The sequence below is a fragment of the Penaeus monodon genome, chromosome 9 (genome assembly GCF_015228065.2).
Source record: "Penaeus monodon isolate SGIC_2016 chromosome 9, NSTDA_Pmon_1, whole genome shotgun sequence".
NCBI classification, from domain to species: Eukaryota; Metazoa; Arthropoda; class Malacostraca; order Decapoda; family Penaeidae; genus Penaeus; species Penaeus monodon.
The window spans coordinates 40,079,919-40,089,918 of record NC_051394.1 but is presented as its reverse complement, the minus strand read 5'-3'; positions in this window follow the sequence as shown (position 1 = coordinate 40,089,918).

The window sequence follows — 10,000 nt, the reverse complement described above, 5'->3', positions numbered from 1 at the left end:
ACCCAGCTTTTTCCCCTGCCCATGCTCATACCCTATAATTCACGACCCGAGGAATATTCGTCAGCTCCTGTAGCGAGGGTGAGTGGCAGAGTAGCTGCTCACCAAGTACTACATAGTAATGATTATAATGATAACAATAACAACAACAATTATAATGATAATATCGATAATAATAATAATAATGATAATAACAATAATAATAATAACAATAATGATAATAATAATAATAATAATAATAATAATAATAATGGTAATGATAACGATAAAAATGATGATAACAATAATAGTAATAATCAGGATAACAATAGTAACTAATAGCAACAGTAATAGTAATAGAAACAGAAATCTAAATAATGGTAAAGTAATAGTAAAAATAACGTTAATAATAATAGCGGAAGTAATAGAAATTGTAGCAACAAAAATAATGATAATAGTAATAATGATAACAATAACAACATCAGTGATGATGATGATAATGATAATGATAATAATAATAATAATAATAGTAATAATAGTAATAATAATAATAATAATAACTATAATAATAATAACAGCAACAACAAAAACAACAAAATAAATTTAGTATAATAATAATAATGATAATAGTAATAATAATGATAATAACAATAATGATGATAATAATAATAATAGCAATAATGATAACATTAATAATAATAATAATACCAATTATCATCATCATCATCAAGGGGCTAACGCCGACGGGGGCGCATGGCTGCATCCACCCTTCGCTTCCAGCCACGAGGATCCCTCGAGGCGAGTCTCCAGGCAGGCACACGGCCCATTTCTAATTCCTTGCGACAGGTCTCGTCGAGCTGCCCAAGTCATGATCTCCTAGGTCGTCCCACAGGTCTCCTCCACCCAGGGTTGTCTCGCAGAGAGACAACCTGATGGGCAGGGTCGTCCACTGGGAAGCGAGCTAGGTGGCCATATAGCCTGAGTTGGCGATCCCGGATTATGCAAGTAACAGGTCCCATGCCAGTCTCACGGTATAACCGCCGGTTGGACACGCAGTCCTGATAACTGTACCCCGTGATCCGGTGAAGGGACTTATTACAAAAGGCATCAAGGCGAGACTCCAAGACACTGGATAGCGTCCAGGTTTCGCTTCCATAGAGCAAAACTGGCAGTATCAAGGCCTTGAAGACACGCAGCTTGGTCCTTCTGCATAGGTACCAACATCTCCAAGTGCTCTTGTTGATCGGGTTCATGGCTCCTGTTGCCAGACCAATCCGTCTACTGACTTCCTGGTCTGACAACCCAGAGATATGGACTACGCTACCAAGGTATGTAAAACTTTCTGTAACTTTAACGTCCTCGCCGCAAGCATGGATCGGCTGAACGGGTTCCCCTAACAGGCCTCCAAAGTCCTGGATCTTGGTCTTAGTCCAGGAGAAATCTAGGCCTAGGGGCTTCGCCTCCTTGCTAAATGCATCAAGAGCCGCCACAAGTGACTCCAAGGACTCAGATAGGATGGCAACATCATCGGCAAAGTCAAGGTCTGAGACCTTAATATTGCCCAGTGTTGCTCCACACTGACTTTGGCTAGTAGCTCTGCCCATTATCCAGTCCATACAAGTGTTGAAAAGTGTTGGTGCAAGGACACAGCCTTGCCTCACCCCTGAATTAACAGGGAAGAAGTTCGACATACCCCCACCACACTTTACAGCACTTTCAGTACCAGTATAGAGGCTTGCTATCAGGCCAATAATCTGTGTCGGAATTCCCCTTAGCCTCAGGATCTCCCATAGCGATTCCCGATGCACTGAGTCAAACGCCTTTTTGAGGTCGATGTAGGCTGCAAGCAACCCACGTCCAAACTCATGATGGCGTTCCACAATTACTCGAAGCGCTAGTATACGGTCTATCGTGGACTTGCCAGGAGTAAATCCAGACTGCTCCGGTCTCTGATGCCTCAGTAGGTGGATGCGGATCCGTTTCAGAAGAATGTGGGCGAGAACCTTGCCTGGTATGCTGAGCAGTGTAATGCCATGGTAGTTGCTACAATCCCAACGATCCCCTTTCCCCTTCCAGAGAGGGATGACCATGCCCCTCAACAGGTCAGGGGGAGTGGTACCAGACTGCCAAATGGCAGTCAGGACTGTATGCAGGCCCCGAGCCATAGGTTCAACCCCAGCCTTTAGCAGTTCAGCAGGGATATTACATATGCCTGCAGCTTTCCCACTCTTCAGCTTGGAAATCGCCAGCCTAACCTCTGTTAGGGTAGGAGGTTCCTCACTGATGGGTGGAACATCGCTTGCATCCAAGCTAACTGTTGGAGGGTCTACCTGGTACAACTGTCCAAAATACTCAGCCCAACGTTCACGAACCCCGACATGATCTGAGATGATCCATCCATCTGCTGATTGGACTGCAGTCATCTGTGAGGATGGCTTAGAGTTCAGTTAGGGCTTGGTAGGCAGGGCGAAGGTCATTTACCAAGAAATGGCCTTCAATCTCCTCAGCAAGATTCCTGATGAACTGTTCCTTGTTCCTTCTCAGCAGTGTCCGAGCCCTACGCACCATAGAATGACGCAAGACTTGATTCCCATTCAGCCGTGCCTTGCGACACACTTTAGTGGCCTCTAATGTCTCCAGGGAGATGGAATTCTGCCTTGCCCTCGGGCGTACACCAATGGACTCCTGAGCTGCTTTGAGTGTTACGCGCTTGAAGAACTCCCACAGAGCAACTGGGTCCGTCAGGTTGTTGAGTTCTGTGAATCGGTCAGCGACTGCCATGGTGAACCCATGGGCACACTCCTCCTCCCTTAGTCTGTCCAGGTGAAACACCTTAGGGTGGCCACTAGAGGGACGGGGAGTTTTGAAGTGGAGCCACAGGGTAGCCACAACCAGCCTATGGTCGGTGCCACAGAACTCGGCACTCTGGTAAACCCTGCAGTTCTGGAGGATCCTCCATCACGTGCTAACAAGAATGTGGTCGATCTCCTTGGCCACTGTACCCATATCGCTGTACCAAGTCCAGCGATGCAGGTTGGAGCACTGGTACCAGGAGCCAGAGATCCTCATTTTCTGGGACCTAGCAAAGTCCCAGAGAAGGAGGCTATTCTCGCTGCTGGGATCAGCTCCCGAGCCATGGGGGCCGACAGATATCTCGCAGCCTGCTCGGTCACAGCCGGATACCGCATTGAAGTCACCCAGAATAATGCGAATATCTCGCTGGGGGCAATCATCTGCCACAGATGTGAGTTTGGCGTAGAACGCCTCTTTCACATCAATTTTATATACATCGGTAGGAGCATATACAGCAATAAGAGACATGAAACCAAAAGCATGCTTCAGTCTCAATGCCATAATGCGCTCATCAGCCGGTGTCACCTCAACTGCCGAGGGCTGAAGTCGACTGGAGATGGCTATGGCTACACCCTGGAGGTGGTGACCATCGCTGCGGCCTGACCAGTGGTAGGCGTACCCACCCACACTGATTGTACCGCTACCAGGTCTTCTCACCTCTGAGAGGGCAGCCACCTCAACTCAGTCGCTTCCATTCCCGCGATAGCAGAGGTAGCCGCTCATCCTGCTGCAAGGACTGGATGTTCCAAGCGCCTATCCGGAAAGCACACCTGAGATTAAGCTTCGGGTGGTCACTCCGGGTGCACGCCATCTCTGCCGCCCCCGCCAACACAGCCCCAAATAAAGGGGGTCGGTAGGCTGTGGGACCACCCATCCTCCTGTGGGGTTCCCGAGGGCTTTGCCCCACCAGCTTCATGGTGGGTTGGCACCTGCCGGGGCGCAGGCGGGACGAGTAACTCTCGTTCCAATTTTGCACCCCAACATTTGCCTTCCCAGCAGGACCCACAGCCTGCCTTGCTTGCTGGGTGGGAGGGACAACACCCCTCCCCCCAGCATTTCCATTTATTAAAGACATTGCCAGAGGGTCTTTCTGGGGGGAGGAGGACTGGCAAGGCCCACCTCCCCCGAGCCACCCCATTTACCCCAGGGTGGCTCGGGGACAGGAGTTGGTACAGAGCCAGAGTGTGTCCACATGCTGGTGGGCCCATAACTCCGTACCTCTGGGGCCTCCTGCTGCTCCGAGATCCCCCACAGATTTAGCCTGGGACCGCAAGGTGCCCCGTTACCCATGGGTAACAGGGCACCAATTATGATAATAATAATAATGATGATGATAATAATAATATTAAGAAGAAGAAAAGAAGAAAAATTATAATAATGATTATAAGGAAAATAAAAAGGGCAACATTAATAATGATAATGATGATAATAATGAAATAACAGTAATAATAATAATGATGATAATATTAATAATGGCAATACAGTTAATAATAATTATTATAATATAATTATGATAGTATAATTATTATTATTAATGTTAATAGTAATCATAGTAATAATAATAATAATTTTAATAATGATAACAATAACAATAATAATAATAATAGTAATAATAATAATAGTAATAATAATAATAATGATAATAATAATGGCAATAATAATAAAGATTATAATATTGAAAATAATATCAATAATGATAATAAAAGTAATAATTATTATGACGATGATAGTAATAATAGTAATAATAATCAGAATAATGATACTGATGACGGTACTGATAATAATAGTAGTAGTGATAATAATAAAAATAATAATAATAATACTGATAATATAATAATAATAATAATAATAATAACAACAATAATAATAATGACAATGATAATTATAACAATATAGTAATGCAGTAATGATAATAATAGTAATGGTAATAGTAATAATAATAATAATAATGATAATAATAATGATAATAATAATAATAATAATAAATACTATTATTATTATTATTATTATTATTATTATTATTATTATTATTATTATTATTATTATTATTATTATTATTATTATTATTATTATTATTATTATTATTATTATTATTATTATTATTATTATTATTATTATTATTATAATTATAAGAATAGCAATATTATAACAACGATAATAATAATAATAATAATAATAATAATAATAATAATAATAATAATAATAATAATAATAATAATAATAATAATAATAATAATAATTAGAATAATAAGAATAACAACAACAGCAGCAATAATGATAGTAATAGTAATAAGAATAAGAATAAGAATAATGATAACAATAATAGAAATAATAATAATAATACCACTACTATGATAATAGTAATGATACCAGTAAAGATGATGATAATGATGATGATAATAATATTAACGACAATAATGATAACTATGCTAGCAGAAAATATAATAACAACAAAAATAAAAATAATTATACAATAATAATAATGATAATGTTAGTAATAACGATTATAACGAGTATAATAATTATGATAATAATAGTAGTGCTGATAATGATATTCATAAGAAAAAATGATAGTCATGATGATTATTATACTATTAATAATGATAATGACATCAACGTTTATAAAAATAGTAATAATAGTAATAATAGATAACGATAATGATAACAATAATGATCATGATAATAGGCATCCTGGTAATATTAAAAATAAGGACAATAATGTTTATTCTAAAAATAATAATGATGATAATTTCAGTAATAAAGATAATGATAGAAATAAAAATAATGACTAACAATAATAACAATGAAAAAAATAATGAAATTGATGATATTGACATTACTGTTATCATACATGTTTGTATAACTGTTATTACTAGCATTATTATCATTGTTATGATTCTTATTATAGTTGAATACAATAAGATTGATAATGAAACAGTATATTCTCCATTGCGTTACCTTGTCAGCTACTCAGCGTTCATAAATTTATAAAATAGTTTACCCAATATTTTGATCTTCAAAGAAAGCGTCGCATTATTGCTGAATTTATAGAAAACGTACATTTTACAGGGGAAGCCTTTGTAAATCAGATTATTCAGGCATTAAATAGATACATACTTATACAGAATGTTGTAATAACTTCCTGATGAAAATATAACCAGAATTCTTATGTAATTCTTATGTAACATAAAAATGTTATTAACCAGATACCGCAGTGTTCAATTTTCTACAGAAAACATTGGTATAGCACACACACACACACACACACACACACACACACACACACACACACACACACACACACACACACACACACACACAACACACAACACACACACACACACACACACACACACACACACACACACACACACACACACACACACACACACACACACACACACACACACACACACACACACACACACACACACACACGCATATATATATATATATATATATATATATATATATATATATATATATATATATATATATATATATATATATACATATATACATATATTATATATATATATATATATATATATATATATATATATATATATATATATATATATATATATATATATATATATATATAAACACATATATGCACATATACATATACACACATATATTCATATGAACACACACACACACACAGACACACACACACACACACACACACACACACACACACACACACACACACACCACACACACACACACACACAAACACACACACTATATATATATATATATATATATATATATATATATATACATATATATATATATATATATAATAATAATAATAAAAAGAATATATATATATGTATGTATGTATATGTATTTTTATACACACACACACACACACACACACACACACACACACACACACACACACACACACACACACACACACATATATATATATATATATATATATATATATATATATATATATAGTATATATATATATATATATATATATATATATATATATATCTATATATATATATATATATATATATATATATATATATATATATATATATGTATATATATACATATACACTCATCATTATCATCATCAAGGACGGATAGTTCAGAATTGAACAGCTGTGACCAAGACGTTATATTTCTCTCGTGACCACGTGCAACGCAGCAATTCAGTTGTTGATGAGGCAACAGCTGTCGCCAAGTGGCGAGATCCTTCACGCTGTTCCGAGTGTTCCTTTGAGATCTTGATCAGTGATTGACTAGGGAGATGTACTGAAGTAGGCTCCTGTTTTCTTTTTCAGTAGCAGTGCGTATACTAAACGGGTGATTCTTGACCGCTAACCATGAAGTGGTTCCTCTGCACACACATACACACACACACACTCACACACACACTCACACACACACACACACTCACATATATATATGAATATATATATATATATATATATATATATATATAAATATATACGCATTCACACATATAGTTATATATATATATATATATATATATATATATATATATATATATATTTTTTTTTTTTTTTTTTTTTTTTTTTTTTTTTTACGGTAGGTTCATGTTTGAGCCGCCGTGGTCACAGCATGATACTTAATTGTAGTTTTTCATGTTGTGATGCTCTTGGAGTGAGTACGTGGTAGGGTTCCCAGTTCCTTTCCACGGAGAGTGCCGGTGTTACATTTTTAGGTAATCATTCTCTCTATTTAATCCGGGCTTGGGCTGGCTTGGCCACCCAGTGGCTAGGTAGGCAATCGAGGTGAAGTTCCTTGCCCATGGGAACAACGTGCCGGCCGGTGACTCGAACCCTCGAACTCAGATTGCCGTCGTGTCAGTCTTGAGTCCGATGCTCTAACCACTCGGCCACCGCGGCCTTGGCGAACATGGACTTCCATGATTTTCTTGGCAATTTAGAGCGGTGGTTTGCCGTTGCTTTCCGCCCGGAGTTCTTATCGAGTCTATTTACCCGGCATTGACTTGGGATATATATATATATATATATACATATATATATATATATATATATATATATATATATATATATATATATACATATACATATATATATACACACAATTAATCAACTCACTCACTTACTTACTCACTGACTCACTCACTGACTCAGTGACTCACACACACACACACACACACACACACACACACACACACACACACACACCACACACACACACACACACACACACACACACACACACACACACACACACACACACACACAAACACACACATACACACTCACACACGTGATTGTACACACACGCATATATATATATATATATATATATATATATATATATATATATATATATATATATATATATATATATATATATATGTGTGTGTGTGTGTGTGTGTGTGTGTGTGTGTGTGTGTGTGTGTGTGTGTGTGTGTGTGTGTGTGTGTGTGTGTGTGTGTGTGTGTGTGTGTGTGTATGTATATATAATATATATATATATATATATATATATATATATATATATATATATATATATATATATATATACGTGTGTGTGTGTGCATATATATGCACATAAAGTTAGATACACACACACACCATACACACGCAGACAGACACACACACACACACACACACACACACACACACACACACACACACACACACACACACACACACACACACACACACACACACACACACACACACACACACACCACACACACACACACACACACACACACACACACACACACACACACACACACACACACACACATATATATATATATATATATATATATATATATATATATATATATATATATATATATATATATGCGTGTGTGTACAATCACGTGTGTGTGTGTGTGTGTGTGTGTTTGTGTGTGTGTGTGTGTGTGTTTGTGTGTGTGTGTGTGTGTGTGTGTGTGTGTGTGTGTGTGTGTGTGTGTGTGTGTGTGTGTGTGTGTGTGTGTGTGTGTGTGTATGTGTGTGTGTACATGTGAATAAGTTTGGCAAATCGTATAATTCACTCGTAGACTGACAACCAGACATCATTAATCTCAAAGCACTGATATCTAAGCACTTATTCCTTCGCCTCTTTAAACCTAATTCTTGGATTAACGAACACCTCCCCCCCCCCTGTTGCAAAGACGGCGAAGGAGGCGGTGGCGATTCCCTTAGGGCATGTTATACCTCCCTCGGGGTTACCAGACACTAATGAATCACAGACCATCACTAGAACCATTCAGCGAGGTTGCTATGTTGCCGATGGCATCTCTCTTAGCATGGTTGCATTGCAGTACGTGTTCTTTTCCATTTATATATTTGATGAATCATCTTCATATGATCTATATGTTTATTCATGCTTTATGCTTAACTATTTATTCATTCATTCCAGTCTATTTATTTGATTGTCTTGATGACAAAATCATTTCTTTGTAATATCCCTTCTGCGTCTCCTTGATGTGGCATCTGGTTTTCATAATCTATGTCACAGAGATTTCCCTTTCAGATATATTCCTCTCTAATGACTGTAACTTGATCATCATCATCGCTATTTTTAGTTGTGTTGCTGCTTTGATGATTGATATTATTAGTCGTGCAGCTTTATTTGCATCATTGCTGATACTGTCAATGTCAGTTCGTTAATATTTTCAATTACAACAGTATAATCAGCATATTTAATACCATATCTAATGCGATAATTATTTTTAATAATGTTGACGATACTCTGAACATCAACATTATTGATAATAGATTTTCTTAACGGTGGAGCTCGTTCAATTATCTTTCTAAAAAGTGTCGAGTCACGAAAGAATATAAGTCTTTTCAAAATGTTAATGTAAGTATGAGTAAGTCACCGGTAATTATAACATGCTCTATATATCACAAAATATCTTTACGTCGATTGTTACTGTCAGTCATAACAATTCGTTTTCTTTTCATTATCATTAATTATTACCATTACCGTCCTTTTTATTACATTCATATTTCCATATTATTTTATTCATTATCGTAATTTTTCTCTTAATCTTCTGTTCTATTGAAATTCGAAATTAGAATTTTCACTGTAATCGCCAGTGACGTAATTGCTTCATCATAAGCCTCTGTCTGCAAACTTTTCCTTCGATTTCGCATGAGTCGGTTATATTTTCAGTATCATTTTT